At 45.9% G+C, this 15,297-nt stretch overlaps 1 protein-coding gene and 2 pseudogenes across 1 annotated transcript in view; 1 reads left to right on the top strand and 2 right to left on the bottom strand.

The window, feature by feature from the left end:
* LOC126183868 (polypeptide N-acetylgalactosaminyltransferase 16-like) overlaps positions 1–15,297 on the bottom strand; it is a gene marked incomplete at its 5' end in the record, with an annotated part of 550,930 nt that overhangs the window by 389,007 nt on the left and 146,626 nt on the right. The gene's annotated exons all lie outside the window — the stretch shown is intronic.
* Positions 634–751, top strand: LOC126185526 (5S ribosomal RNA; annotated as a pseudogene).
* LOC126185953 (5S ribosomal RNA) lies at positions 14,865–14,982 on the bottom strand (annotated as a pseudogene).

Raw genomic sequence — 15,297 nt, 5'->3', positions numbered from 1 at the left:
CAGATCATCAGGCAGGTAGTGGAGGAAGATATTAGAGGCAAAAGACCACGGGGAAGACAACGACTCCGATGGATTGAGCAGATCAGAGAGGATATGAGTACGCTGGGGCTGTCTGAAGAAGAATACACGGACCGAGGACGATGGAGGAGGCTGATTGGTGAGGCCAAAGACCGCCTGCGGTTTGTGTGGCCAAGGCAGTAAGTAAGTAAGTAAGTATTAGTTCTTTCGTAGTTGCCTGGTAGAACAACGTTATAACTGTGAACGAAAAATACGAAACTCTGAATGTTCTACAGCATACATTAATTTTGGTAGCTGGTTTTTGGTTTACAATACCACCCACTATCAAAGTGCTACAGGAATCTTAATATTTCATACTAAATGATAAACCACAGCTTAATAGGCCTACTTTCCCTCTGGAAACTCAAATTCCCCCAATTCTTTCCACACTGTCTGTTAGATATTATTGCTCAATTTTTCCTGTATTTTCTATATTTGTATGTACATCATCCCTGCAGTAATCGTAATTCTTTATATATCCATACATATTATAAATGTGTATGTATGTAAATATGCATGTTCGACATATCTTCCTAAACCGCTGCATCGAATTCAGCCAGGCTTGGTACCCATATTGCCAACGGTCTTGCCGCAGTGGTAACACCGGTTCCCGTCAGATCAACGAAGTTAAGCGCTGTCGGGCTGGGCTAGCACTTGGATGGGTGACCATCCGGTATGCCGAGTGCTGTCGGCAAGCGGGGTGCACTCAGCCCTTGTGAGGCAAACTGAGGAGCTACTTGATTGAGAAGTAGCGGCTCCGGTCTCGGAAACTAACATACGGCCGGGAGAGCGGTGTGCTGACCACATGCCCCTCCATATCCGCATCCAGTGATGCCTATGGTCTGAGGACGACACGGCGGCCGGTCGGTACCGTTGAGCCTTAATGGCCTATTCGGGAGGAGTTTAGTTTAGTTTCGTACCCATATCACTTACTGGAAAGAACCGCTGTGAGAACAAGAAACACTACCTTTCAAAGGCTTGGTGGTTATAAGAATGCATATCTCACGACGCACAAGTAGCCAAAGAATATTCACCCAGCATTTGAGAATGAGAACTTAGGAACTCGCAACCATCCTTATACATAATTTCAAGTCTTTACGAGACACTCTGGCTGACACCCTCTCAAAATAATAAAAGGAAAAAAGTTTATCGCTTACTATAATTTCGCTGTTCATGCAGTAAAACTGCCGCATCAGCCATGATCTTTTAATTTATTACGTCATTACTACTAACTGCACTTGCAACACAATTTGCACAGTGTATTCACATATACCACTGAATGTACTTGGAGAAATATATTGTCACGTAGAAGAAGGTGTGTGTAATTAGATGAACGACGAACACTAACTCCACTTAACGAAGGTTTATTAAGCACCTGCACATTCAAAAGCGCGGAGCTAACTGCTCCGGCCAGAACACATACAGTATATATATACAGCCACAGAACATACCAGTACAATGATTCTTGACATTTGTAGATACTTCTAGAATGTACTCGCACCGAATACAGAAATTAAAATTATACAGTCCACAATTATACAATCTCATTGTACGACACACAGTTCAGGAGATATGATGTCATGAAAATGAGACACATCAGGAACTACCGCGTCATGCATGAATTTTTAATGTAATACTTCTTTCCTACCAACTCTATTCGCAACGCATTTTATACCACTGGAAGTACCTGGAAAATTATATCACTGTTCAGGAGCAATAAGGTAATAAACGTTGTGCTGCGTGAATACGAAACTACAGAGCGAAATTCGATAGAGATGCAGATGAAATATGTGTACAAACATATATGAAATATATTAAATGTGTGCGAAATGTGACATATGCGTAGAAGGGTGCAGCTGCGAGTAAAAAGCCCCTCCTTAACTCCTATATCGATTTCAACCAAACTTGGTACATGTTCCGGCCTAACGACAAGCGCCGGCACGAAGATAAAGAACGCAAGAGCAGAAAGGGCTGTGAGACGTAAGCCAATAGCTCGCTGACTAGTACCGCATCACGACAAGAGCGGCCTCTATACTAAGAGAATATAAGCGCCGCTCCTGCCAGCCTCAGGGACAGTAAAGGGAGAGCAGAAGACGGACACTAGCAAAGAGGCCTAAATGAGCAACGATATTAACGAGAGCAGTGACTTATGAGCGAGTGTGAATGCTTACATGGACATTGTATATAGTGAAGGACACTAGCTGTTTGCATGTCGCCCATCGCTTGCGACAACTCGTTGTAAATCCAAAGTTAAGTATTGTAAATCTTCTTTACAGTAATACAAACCATTAATGTGATGTGCTTGAATTGTGGTATAGCTATCTGAGAAAGCAGCATCCTTTGGGCAACCTATAAGAGACGAATGGGCAGGACCTCACAGTATACAAATTACTTATTATCTGGAAATAAATGCTGTGAAGGTAATAACCAGCAATCTCCTATTGGGGTGGGGCTGATTACATGGAATGACAAGAATACTGGGATGAGGAGAAGGACATAGACAGACAGGAAGAGATGGACAGAAGAGGGGTAGGGGAACTGCACAGAAAGGGAAGAGGAGGAGGTGGTAAATGACAGTGAAAGGGAAGAGGAGGAGAGAGACAGAGAGAGGGGAAAGGAACAGATGGAGAGAGAAAGGAAAGAGGAGAATAGACCAGAGAGAGCGGGAGTTGCAGATGGACGGAGAGGGGGTGTAGGAGGATATGGACAGAGAGGGTGGAGGTGGAGATAGAGAGAGGGGGAAGGAGGAGATGGACTTAGAGGGACTGATGAGCGAATAGTGGAGGTGGACGGGGTGAACTTAGAGGGGAAGGAGGAGCTGGATGGGGGAAACAGCAGATGGCCAGTGGGGGTGGATCACATGGGCAGAGAAAGGAAAGAGGAAAAGATGGACAGACACAAGGGGGAGGAAGAGATGAATAGAGAGAGGTGGGATGAGGAGAGGAGGAGGAAGAGATGGAGGAGCTGGACAGAGAGGGGATGAGGAGATGATGGAAAGATAGAGGTGGGAGGAGGAGATGGGCTTAGAGATTGTAAAGAGGAGATACCTGTCTGAGGAGGACATGGGCAGGTGCAGATAGAGGGGGAGGAGGAGATGGAGAGGGGGCAGGAGCTGATGGACATAGGGGAGGAGCAGGTGGACAGAGAGAGGAAAGAGGAGATGGATAGGATCAAGGGACAAGAGGAGAGAGGCAAAGAGAGGAGAAGGAAGACATGGACTTTGATAGGGGAGGAAGAGAGGGACTAAGAGGGAAGAAGCAGATGGACATGGTGGAGGATGAGATGGACAGAGAGAGGGGTAGAGGAGATGAAGAGAGAGAGGGGAGGAAGAGGGGCGGAGGAGGAAATGGACAGAGAAAGAGTGAGCAGGAGATGACCAATAGAAGATTAAAATAAATACATAACAAAGCAAAACCTGGTACTCGGCTTGGTGCAGTTGTATATCTTTTACTCTGCTTCTGTATCATCATCTATATGCATTACTTTTCCAAGCTGTTCTCAAATAACGTAAGTGAAATTGTTATGGAGGTTGATTCACAATTCACATTACTGGCTTCTAGAGGTATAGAGGGGACTTGGTAGATAAAGGTTTGATAAGGAGCCCATGCTCAGAAATGTACCGTTTGGTTATAAAATAATCCTGAAAATCGAATCATTTTCAGATCTCCCGCTTCACGTTACGCATGCGGACAGAAGAGAGCGCTGTCGTAATTATGATAGCACAAATATTTTTGTCCGACTACAACAAAATCTACGAGAAGCTGAAACGATTGTAACTGCGAGGGTTGCCTGTGGTGCTCCAAGGATGCGCTGCACCCTTGATTTGAACAGGACCCCTCCGTCACCTATAAAGGCAGCACGGCGTCGAGTACTCGAAGCATTGTCCATGTCACAGGGTCTTGTAGAGCACACATTGCCTCCGCTGTGTGCGTACCGTGAAGAGGGAGATTTGAAAGTGATCTTATTTTCAAATTTATCTTACATCCAAACGGAACATTTCCGGACATCGGTTCCTTGTCAAAATTTTATCTACTAAGTCCTATCCGCAACCCCTTAGAAACCTGTAATAGAAATTTTGTTGTATTATTGCATGTACATCTTTCTTCTGTTGACTGTAATTCTTTGCTAATGCTGCCATCCTCCTCATGTTCCTGACACACACAGAGCACTCGTGCGCGCACGCACGCACACACACACACACACACACACACACACACACACACACAAACGCGCGCATGCACGCACACGCATACATACAACGTTTTTTTCGACGTTTTCGATGTTTTCTGGTTGGTTCCCTAAAGATATATTTACTCTTTTGCTTTGACGTGTTACTCCGTCGCCGGCCGAAGTGGCCGAGCGGTTCTAGGCGCTACAATCTGGAACCGCGCGACCGCTACGGTCGCAGGTTCGAATCCTGCCTCGGACATGGATGTGTGTGATGTCCTTAAGTTAGTTAGGTTTAAGTAGTTCTAAGTTCTAGGGGACTGATGACCACAGCAGTTAAGTCCCATAGTGCTCAGAGCCATTTTTTGTTACTCTGTCGAAGATGACTTTCACTCCGTGTTTGCAGCTCACTCTGCGTGTTACTATCTGTTCAGTGTGCTCACTAGCACTATATCCTTTTCGGTAACGACTCTTATAGCCTGATGATAGCCTTGTAACCGGAAAATCGGCTAAGGAAACTTAATACTGTAGAAAATTTTGCATTTTCATTTATAATTTCATTTTAGAGTGATATCAAGAAATGATGCGTTATACATCTGTATGTGGAACCACGAAAAATTGTGGACTATCCCAGGGCGCCCACTGAAATTCGTTTTAAACAGAAAGGAGAAACACGGTTTAATTTAAAACATCTACAATGTGCGATGCAGCTGGTAGTTTCGTTTATTACAAATTGCAGATTTATGAATGTTTGCGCAGGATAATGACACTGTTTGTACAGTGTACATTTTGTTTTTCGTATGTTTGCGTTTGGAATCTACGGTGCACACAGTTAAGAGGCAACGCTTCCGACGTTTATAAAGTTGGGAAATTATGTCATCGATTCGTATCGCGGAGAAGAACAGACAGCATTATTTGTATTCAGTTTCGGCTAGCCTGAAAGAGATAAAGCGTAAATGGCAGTATTTCAAAATGAATTACTCGGAATTTGTCGCTCATTATCTTTCAGTGACTCAGGCGTGGCCTTTAATCCTTGTTAACTAAGCACGCGTCCTGTTCGCTGGCCTGAGCAATATGGACGCACACTTCGGCACTGGGTCCGCGCTGGCTTGTGGGCGCCGTGCTCACCCCGGAAACACACCGACCTCCTGCAACCGCTATGCGAACACACTGCGGAAATGCTCAAATGCTTATCGCTGGAGAAAATCTATCGTTCTGTAAGATCTGACCGAGAAATAGTTATGAACGCAAAGAAGGTTTAAAATTCTCAGAACGTCGTACACCCTCATGCAATAAGATTCTAGGGAGACGTTTTGATTTTATCACTGAAGACAGGCACACAGTCTGATGGGGGATGTCTCACTGATGGCCAGTTACTGAGATCAAATTATCTTCAATTCCATTAGCTACCTCTCGAGATGGTCCACCTTGGCTATTAGGAAATGTGACTGCTAAAGTCAAGCTAGCACTCTATTCGAAAAACAAAGGCAAGTAAATGTTAACTTTAGAAATGCTGCTCACATTATCTGGGTGCCTTTTTAACTAGTGATAATAATATGAAAAATGTACCTCATAAGCCGGCCGCAGTGGCCGAGCGGTTAAAGGCGCTACAGTCTGGAACCGCACGACCGCTACGGTCGCAGGTTCGAATCCCGCCTCGGGCATGGATGTGTGTGTTGTCCTTAGGTTAGTTAGGTTTAAGTAGTTCTAAGTTCTAGGGGACTTATGACCACAGCAGTTGAGTCCCATAGTGCTCAGAGCCATTTGAACCATTTGTACCTCATAAAGACACAAGGAGGAGGGCCTGTTATGGGAATTTACAAGTGTTTAAGAATTCTCTAATCAGAAGAACAACAAATTTAAGAGTATACAATTCCCTTATACGACCAGTTGTTATTTATGGGTCAGAAATGTGGACAATGGCTGAAGGGGATAGAGACGAACTAATGGCATTTGATGGAAAAACCCTGCGAAAAATCTACGGGTCTGTGAGAGTGACAGAGGGCTGGAGAATAAATTATAACCACTAACGTTTATTAACTGTAAGAGAATACGCTGGTCAGGACATATGGAGAGGATGGCAGCTGACAGGATGCCCTAAAGAATAATGAAAGGAAGACTGTATTCAGCCAGAAGAAAGGGCCGACCAAGAGCAAGATGGTGGGACAATGTGTTGTTGGCTGTGCTTCCCAGCATGTGGAGATCTGAGGCAGGGAACACAGTTGTAATGTGTGTGAATTCCTAAGGGACCAAACTGCTGAGGTCATCAGTCCCTAGACTTACACTACTTAAACTAACTTATGCTAAGAACAGCACACACACACCCATGCCCGAGGGAGGATTCGAACCTCCGGCAGGAGGGACCGCGCAATCCGTGACATGACGCCTTAAACCGCGCGGCCACTCCGCGCACCACACAGTTGTATGGAGGCTGTTTGTTAAGAACGCCGTGGTCCATTAAAGGCTGTAGTGACAAAGAAAAAGAATGAGCAGGTACACCAGGAGAAACGAAAAGCTGAATTACGCAACACACAAATCAAAGGACAATTCGTTGTTAGAGAACGTGAACCTTTGGTTCCACTACACACAAGCGCATGAAACAGCGCTCTACGAACTGTGTGTGTAGATGCAAACAAGAAAGAGACCTCAGTGGTGAAAGATAATTACTGAACTGCTGAGCAAGACGTCACGTCTCTCTCTCTCTTTCTCTCTCTCTCTCTCTCTCTCTCTCTCCACGCAAGTAATCAAAACAACTCACTTTTTTGCATTTAGCTTGCACTGATGACTGTTACTCTTGTGCAATAATTGGTGACACTCTTCTGCGAGAGAGAAATTTTCGTGGAAGAAACGACGCCAATTACAGTACTACTCTCCAACTGCGTTTCATCCTTACTTTGATCTACCGTCTTCTCCCTAACATACGTGAGGCGAACGCCAAGACGGTGCTTTCAAGAAGGCTGGGTCGGATTTGCCTTTCAACATGGCTTTCCAACTTTACTCCAAGCGAACTAGAACTCAGTATTTGATTACCTTCAAATCGACTGCTCTTTAACTTCAACTTGTATTCTATCATTTATTGACTCACTTCTTAAAATTTTCCATATGAAATTTCATCAAAAAGTGACGTAATGAAAACGTTGCTGTATGCAAATGCAGGGAGATTCTTACTGATAGCGAAAACAGAAACACCCCCCCCCCCCCCCCAAACACCACCATTAATTACACTGCTTCTTAAAAAAAATAGTGCTGTTATCTGTTTCGAAAAGACAGGTTAATCTCCAGGCAGCTGTCAAATGGTTCACAAGTGATAACGGTTCGACTTTTTTTTTAATAAATAGCGTCATTAACAGTGGTGGGTTCTATTTTCGCTTTCAATAAGAATCTACCTTAATATTCAAATGCTTTTGCGCGTGCTATTTCTAAGAGTGAATGACAATGGTAACATATATTTTTCTTTATTGGTCATTACAGTTTCCTCACAGGGGATGAGTTGAGGCAGGGCGGGCTGCCAGCAGCTATGCTGCTGCTCTTCAATCCAAATTATTTAAAAAATTCAAACATAACATTTATACAGTTAAAACGATTAACACAGTAAAATTAAATTACAATGAAATGTTTTCTTTCGGTTATTTACTATAGAAATAAAGTTGGTGATGGTGCGACTGGTGCTAAGATATGGAAGACGGTGCTGCTATCTGGCGAGCCAGCTCTCATTAAGTGCCGTGATGGTAGAAGGGGAGGGTGGAGAGATGAAGGGCAATGCAGATGTATAGATTGACGTGGTGGGGTGGTTCAAATGGCTCTGAGCACTATGGGACTTAAATTCTGAGGTCATCAGTCCCCTAAAACTTAGAACTACTTAAATCTAACTAACCTAAGGACATCACACACATCCATTCCCGAGGCAGGATTCGAACCTGCGACCGTAGCGGTCGCGCGGCTCCAGACTGTAGTGCCTAGAACCGCTCGGCTACGTGGTGGGGGTAGGGTGTATTAGTTAGAAGGAGCCTTAATCTGGGGAAAATATCTTGGGGTGGACGGCTACAGCTTGTAGCACTAGTAGACTCCAGGACGGATTTTTGGTTTATAAACAACGTGTCTGTTGAATTTTTCTTAGAATAGGGTATTGTGGATATAGAGGTGCAATGAGGGTATCAGCAGCAGTCCAGGATTGGAGAGGATTGGAGAGACAGTGCGGGTTTCATCTCAGAGCTTGCGGGATGCGTGGGACCTGCGAATGTGTTCGATGAGTTTGAGGGAGGATGGGGGAGTGTCATCAGCTGGTAAAGATGTGTGAAGAAGAAAGATGGATATCAAAGCTGAGGTGAGGTGTTTGGCATTCTCAGTCACGTAGTTAGGAAATCAACGCTCATTGCAGATACGGGAATCCGGCATTACCTTCTCGGGCAAGGTCCTAGTGAACGTGGTTTTGACGCTATGGAGTGTCATGTTTGTAATCGTAATAGGTAATTGTACAGTGTGGCGCTGTACTTTGTTATGGAAGAAATGAAGAGGATAAAGGCCTGTGCCATCCGACAGACGGATAAGTACAACGGCATCGCATGCTCTCGATGTAACACTGCAGAGAAATTTGGTGTAATTTGTAACTAACAGGTATTGTATACCACCACCTCTCGTTCCCTTGCCGCTCTAATAGTAGCGATGATATCAAGCGACTTGTGGGTGAGGTTTTTCCACCAAAAACACCCATTAACGTCACTGTGAGTATCTGGTCCTCCGTGCGGCTGCCACTATGAAAACAGCTAACTGGACAAAATATTAGTTACCAGTTAAAAAGACACAATGGTCCCAGTGGAGCGCTGCGGATGGTGTAGAAGTGGTACCAGGCCGTCACGTCGCCCTCCACCGCTGACATAGTAGGTCTAATGACAGAGAAGTAGTGTGTACAATCCAGACACCTACTAGTGGACATTAATATGGCGTGAGTCCACCTACTGTGGAGGAATGACAGTCCATTCTTCCTCGAGAGTCGAAAGTGAAGTTGGACGCTGCAGTCTGGAGCGAATTAGACGTTGTAACTCATCCCAAAGATGTTTCATTGGGTTCAGGTCGGAACTATGGGCAGACCATTCCATTTCGGGAATATTATAGTCAACAAACCATTGCCTCACTGATGTTGCTCTATGACAGCGTGCACTGTCATGCTGATACAAGAAAATCATCAAAATGGTTCAAATGGCTCTGAGCACTATGGGACTTAACTTCTGAGGTCATCAGTCTCCTAGAACTTAGAACTACTTAAACCTAACTAACCTAAGGACATCACACACATCCATGCTTGAGGCAGGATTCGAACCTGCGACCGTAGCGATCGCGCGGTTCCAGACTGAAGCGCCTAGAAAATCATCGTCTCAGAATTGTTGCTCTACTCTATGCAGTACATATTGTTGTCAAACCAGCTCACATCCTTTCACATTTAGTGTTTTCTTAAGTGCAATAAGAGGACCACAACATAAACACGAAAATACCCCTATACCGTAACACCACCTCCTCTGTACTTACATGTTGGCACCACACATGATATCAAGTAACTTTCTCCAGCCATTCGCCAGCCCCCAAACCCTGGCATCGGATTGCGTGATTCCTCATTCAGCATCACTCGTTCCCAGTGGTGTCGCTCTGTACACCACCTCGAGCGTCGCTTAGCATTAACTACAGATACGGAGCTGCTCTACCACTGTCCCCAATTCTTTTTAACTCCCTACGTACAGCTGTTGCGCAAGCTGGATTGCTGGCAGCACTTTGGAACTCACAAATGATTCCTTCCGTTCGTTTCGTGCTATTTGTTTTCAGTGACCCTGTGCAATACTCGACCGTCCCTGTCCGTCCGTACTTGAGGTCTACCTGGTTTTGGTTTAGCTGTGGTTCTTTCTTCGTGTTTCCATTTCACAACCTGGCTGCTTTAGAAGGGTTCACGGGTTTGTTACTGAGGTGACTGAGCCACGTTCGAAGTCAGTGAGTTCTCCTGACCACCCATTCTGCTGTTACTGCGCCGGCCGGAGTGGCCGAGCGGTTAAAGGCGCTACAGTCTGGAACCGCACAACCGCTACGGTCGCAGGTTCGAATCCTGCCTCGGGCATGGATGTGTGTGATGTCCTTAGGTTAGTTAGGTTTAAGTAGTTCTAAGTTCTAGGGGACTTATGACCACAGCAGTTGAGTCCCATAGTGCTCAGAGCCATTTGAACCATTTTTTGCTGTTACTGCTTCTCTACTGAGAACATACACTACTGGCCATTAAAAGTGGTACACCAAGAAGAAATGTAGATGATAAACGCGTATTCAATGGACAAATATATTATACTAGAACTGACATGTGATTACATTTTCACGCAATTTGCGTGCATAGATCCTGAGAAATCAGTACCCAGAACAACCATGTCTAGCCGTAATAACGGCCTTGATACGTCTGGACATTGAGTCAAACAGAGCTTGGATGGCGTGTACAGGTACAGCTGCCCATGCAGCTTCAACACGATACCACAGTTCATCAATAGTAGTGACTGGCGTATTGTGACGAGCCAGTTGCTCGGCCACCATTAACCAGACGTTTTCAATTGGTGAGAGACCTGGAGAATGTGCTGGCCAAGGCAGCAGTCGAACATTTTCTGTATCCAGAAAGGCCCATACAGGACCTGCAACATGCGGTCGTGCATTATCCTGCTGAAATGTAGGGTTTCGCAGGGATCGAATGAAGGGGTGAGCCATGGGTCGTAACACATCTGAAATGTAACGTCCAATGTTCAAAGTGCCGTCAATGCGAACAAGAGGTGACCGAGACGTGTAACCAATGGCACCCCATACCATCACGCCGGGTGATACGCCAGTATGGCGATGACGAATACACGCTTCCAATGCGCGTTCACCGCGATGTCGCTAAACACGGATGCGACCATCACGATGCTGTAAACAGAACCTGGATTCATCCGAGAAAATGACGTTTTGCCATTCGTGCACCCAGGTTCGTCGTTGAGTACACCATCGCAGGCGCTCCTGTCTGTGATGCAGCGTCAAGGGTAACCGCAGCCATGGTCTCCGAGCTGATAGTCCATGCTGCTGCAAACGTCGTCGAACTGTTCGTGCTGATGGTTGTTGTCTTGCAAACGTCCCCATTTGTTGACTCAGGGATCGACACGTGGCTGCACGATCCGTTACAGCCATGCGGATAAGACGCCTGCCATCTCGACTGCTAGTGATTCGAGGCCGTTGGGATCCAGCAAGGCGTTTCGTATTACCCTCCTGAACCCACAGATTCAATATTCTGCTAACAGTCATTGGATTTCGACCATCGCGAGCAGAAATGTCGCGATACGATAAACCGCAATCGCGATAGACTACAATCCGACCTTTATCAAAGTCGGAAACGTGATAGTACGCATTTCTCCTCTTTACACGAGGCATCACAACAACGTTTCCTTAGGCAACGTCGGTCAACTGCTGTTTGTGTATCAGAAATCGGTTGGAAACTTTTCTCATGTCAGTACGTTGTAGGTGTCACCACCGGCGCAAACTTGTGAGAATTCTCTGAAAAGCTAATCATTTGTATATCACAGCATCTTCTTCCTGTCGGTTAAATTTTGCGTCTGTAGCACGTCATCTTCGTGGTGGAGCAATTTTAATGGCCAGTAGTGTAGTACACTGGCGGGTCTGCTTCTCGCGCCATCTAGTGAGTAATTTCACTTTACAAAGTAGTGTGTCGGATATTCTTAATCAAATAGTGAATTCCCAGTCAGTTACATGGAATCTGCGCCGTAAAATGTATGGAGGTGGAAACGTGCAGAATGGCAGAAAGAACCAAGTTGTCCGATTTGGTGGTGTTCAACGCGGACTGTCCAGTGTATTTACAAGTAATGGTATTTCAGCCTGAACCGAGCAAAACGGCTTAGCAACAGTAGTCCTAAAATTTTCCTAATACATAGGCACCGGAGACGACTGTCACGCCCCGTCAAGCACAAAATAAGGCCAAAGCTGCTGCTGGTGTCAGTGAGTGCAGCTCCATCTTAACCAATTTTCGAGATGTCATTGCGAAGGGGGCTGCATGCAATGGACATACGGAGTCGGGTAAGTCAAAAACGCTCACTGATTGCAGCAGAACATGAAGCCGCTCGCTTCAGTGGGCCAAACAACACAGAAATTGGGAAGGAGCTGAATGGAAGTGTGTAGTATGGTCCAATGAGTTGCGATTTTGCCTGTTTTCGACTGCGCCGACGATCGAATGGATGTGCAGCCCGCAGTATGTGGAGGGAGCAGGCCAGGCTGGAGGTGGTTCTCTGATGTTTTGGGGGTGTATGTTGAACCGTGACTTGAACCCACTCATTCACGTAACCGTGAACAAAAACCAGGCTGTTTACTTGAGTCTTCTCAGTGATTAGGTATTGCCCTTTCACCTGATCCTTCAAGAGGAGTATGTTGTGGATGCTCCCTTATTTTCGAATGAGAACAGCCTTATTCGCAGAGGTGCACGCATGCTTATCTAGTTTGACTCGGACACCCAATCGCAATACAACTGGCCCGCTAAATTACCAGAACTTAAACCCATAGAAAATATCTGTAACTATCTGGGACAGCGGGTGAAACGTAGCCATCAACATACCCACAGTTTGGTAGCTCTACGGGATGCAGTCAACAATCGATGGTTTCAGCACAATATGACATACATGAAGAAACTTGTGATCTCCCTTTTTCGTCGAACTGAGGCCATTAACAAGACTGGAGGAGCTGTTAGAAGCTATTAGTGTGATTTCTTCTGGGAGTGACTTATTACACTGACGGGAAAAAAAATCGCAAAACTAAAATGATAAATGCAGAGCAATGAATTTATTTATTTAGCGTATGGCTCATAACATCACAGTAAAAATTACAGAAACAACACGATTAAAAAAAATCAGAGCAATGAAATTTCGGATATATATTTGTCTAGGTAACATATTTAAGTGAGTAACATTGCAAGATCACAGGTTAGTCTAAGAGCGGTATAAACAATTGCAAAATGTAAAATTCTGTGTATTAATAAACGGTGCAGCCGCTAGAGTGTTGAATGCAAGCACACAAATGTGCATGCATTGTGTTGTATAAGTGCCGGATGTCAGTTTGTGGGATGGAGTTCCACGCCTGATGCACTTCGTCAATCAGTAAAGCGACGGTTAATGCTGTTCGTGGATGATGCCGGAGTTGTCGTTCGATGATGTCCCGCACATGCTCGACTGGAGGCAGATCTGGTGATAGAGTAGGCCAAGGCAACATGTCGACAGTGTAAAGTATATTGGGTTACACAGCGGAATGTGGGCGAGAATTAGCCTGTTGGGAAACACCTCCTGGAATGCTGTTCACGAATGGCAGCGCAACAGGTCATATTACCGATTGACGTACAGATTTGGAGTCAGGGCGCGTGGGATGACCACGAGAGCGCTCCTGCTGTCATACGAAATCACACCACGGACCATAACTCCAGGTGTAAGTCCTGTGTGTGTAGCACACAGACAGGTTGGTTGATAGCCTCTTTCTAAGAAATATACGGCCATCACTGGCACCGAGCCAGGACCAGCTTCCACCCTGCCCTCCAATGAGCTCTCGGTTGACACCACTGAAGTCGCATATGGCGGTGATTTTGGGTCAGAGGAATGCACGCTAAGGGGCGTCTGGCTCGGTGGTATAATTGAAGTAACCGATTTGTAACAGTTCGTTGTGTGCCTGAGGTGCCAACTGCAGCTCAGATTTCTGCAGCAGATGCAGTACGTTGTGACAGAGCCATAGACGCTGAACACGATGGTCTTCCCTCTCGGTAGCGCCACGTCGCCGTCCGGAGCCCGGTCTTCTTGCGACCGTATATTCTCTTGACCACCGCTGCCAGCTATCACGTACTGTGGCTACATTCCTGTCAGGTCTTTCTGCAATATCGCAGAAGCAACATCCAGCTTCTCGTAGCCCTACTGCACGACCTCGTTCAAACTCAGTGAAGTACTGATCGTGGCGTCTTCGTCGCCCTAAAGGTATTCGTGCCTAACATCAACTCACCACGTCCAGTCTCAAAGGTAACTAACGCTCACCACCGTTTCAGCTTGTACTTAAAGCAAACCTGATGTGCATTATCATAGCGGCGCTACTAGCGCCATTTTTATGAAACTGACACGAAATTTGAATAGACATCATCTTTCACGCCTACCAACTTTCGTTTATGTCGCACAACTCCTCCTCGATGTTGCGATATTTTGCTGTCAGTGTATTTGTCCGAAATGCTTATTACCAACCGAGAAATAGTCGCGGCGGTTAATTTAACGATTCTTGTTGTGATCGACTGCAACTTCGATGAAATTAGCCACAGCCGACAACAGCGGTAGTGTTCTCCGGTATTTGCCACACGGTGGATCGGTGCGTCTTCCCTGAGTTGAGCATAATCTAGGACTCAATGTGAATAAATTAAAGCACTCCGTCTTCAGGCCACGAGTGGCCTACCGGGACCATCCGACCGCCGTGTCATCCTCAGTAGAGGATGCGGATAGGAGGGGCGTGGGGTCAGCACACCGCTCTCCCGGTCGTTATGATGGTATTCTTGACCGAAGCCGCTACTATTCCTTCGAGTAGCTTCGCAATTGGTATCACGAGGCTGAGTGCACCCCGAAAAATGGCAACAGCGCAAGGCGGCCTGGATGGTCACCCATACAAATGCCGACCACGCCCGACAGCGCTTAACTTCGGTGATCTCACGGGAACCGGTGTATTCACTGCGGCAAGGCCGTTGCCTGACTATATTAAGTTTACCTTTTTTATAGCAGGAGTTCAAAATAACGTCCCTCTGTAGGACGATCACCGTCATATCTTATGAATACAGTGTCAAATACTTGTCGAATTTCGCCTACTGAAATTCTTGAACATAGTCGCCATCCTATAGGCAGAGGACATCAGCGAGAACGTTATTTAAACTTTCTTTCTGTGGTGTCGTCCGAAGAGTGAGGTGCTAGAGCAAGGTTGGTACCTCGCATTGCCGCGCGGGATTAGCCTAGCGGTCTAGGGCGCTGCAGTCATGGCCTGTGCGGCTGGTCCCGGCGGAGGTTCGAG

This window comes from Schistocerca cancellata, chromosome 4 (genome assembly GCF_023864275.1).
Source record: "Schistocerca cancellata isolate TAMUIC-IGC-003103 chromosome 4, iqSchCanc2.1, whole genome shotgun sequence".
NCBI classification, from domain to species: domain Eukaryota; kingdom Metazoa; phylum Arthropoda; class Insecta; order Orthoptera; family Acrididae; genus Schistocerca; species Schistocerca cancellata.
Note: the sequence above shows the minus strand (reverse complement) of the source record. Positions and strands in the feature narration are given on the sequence as shown.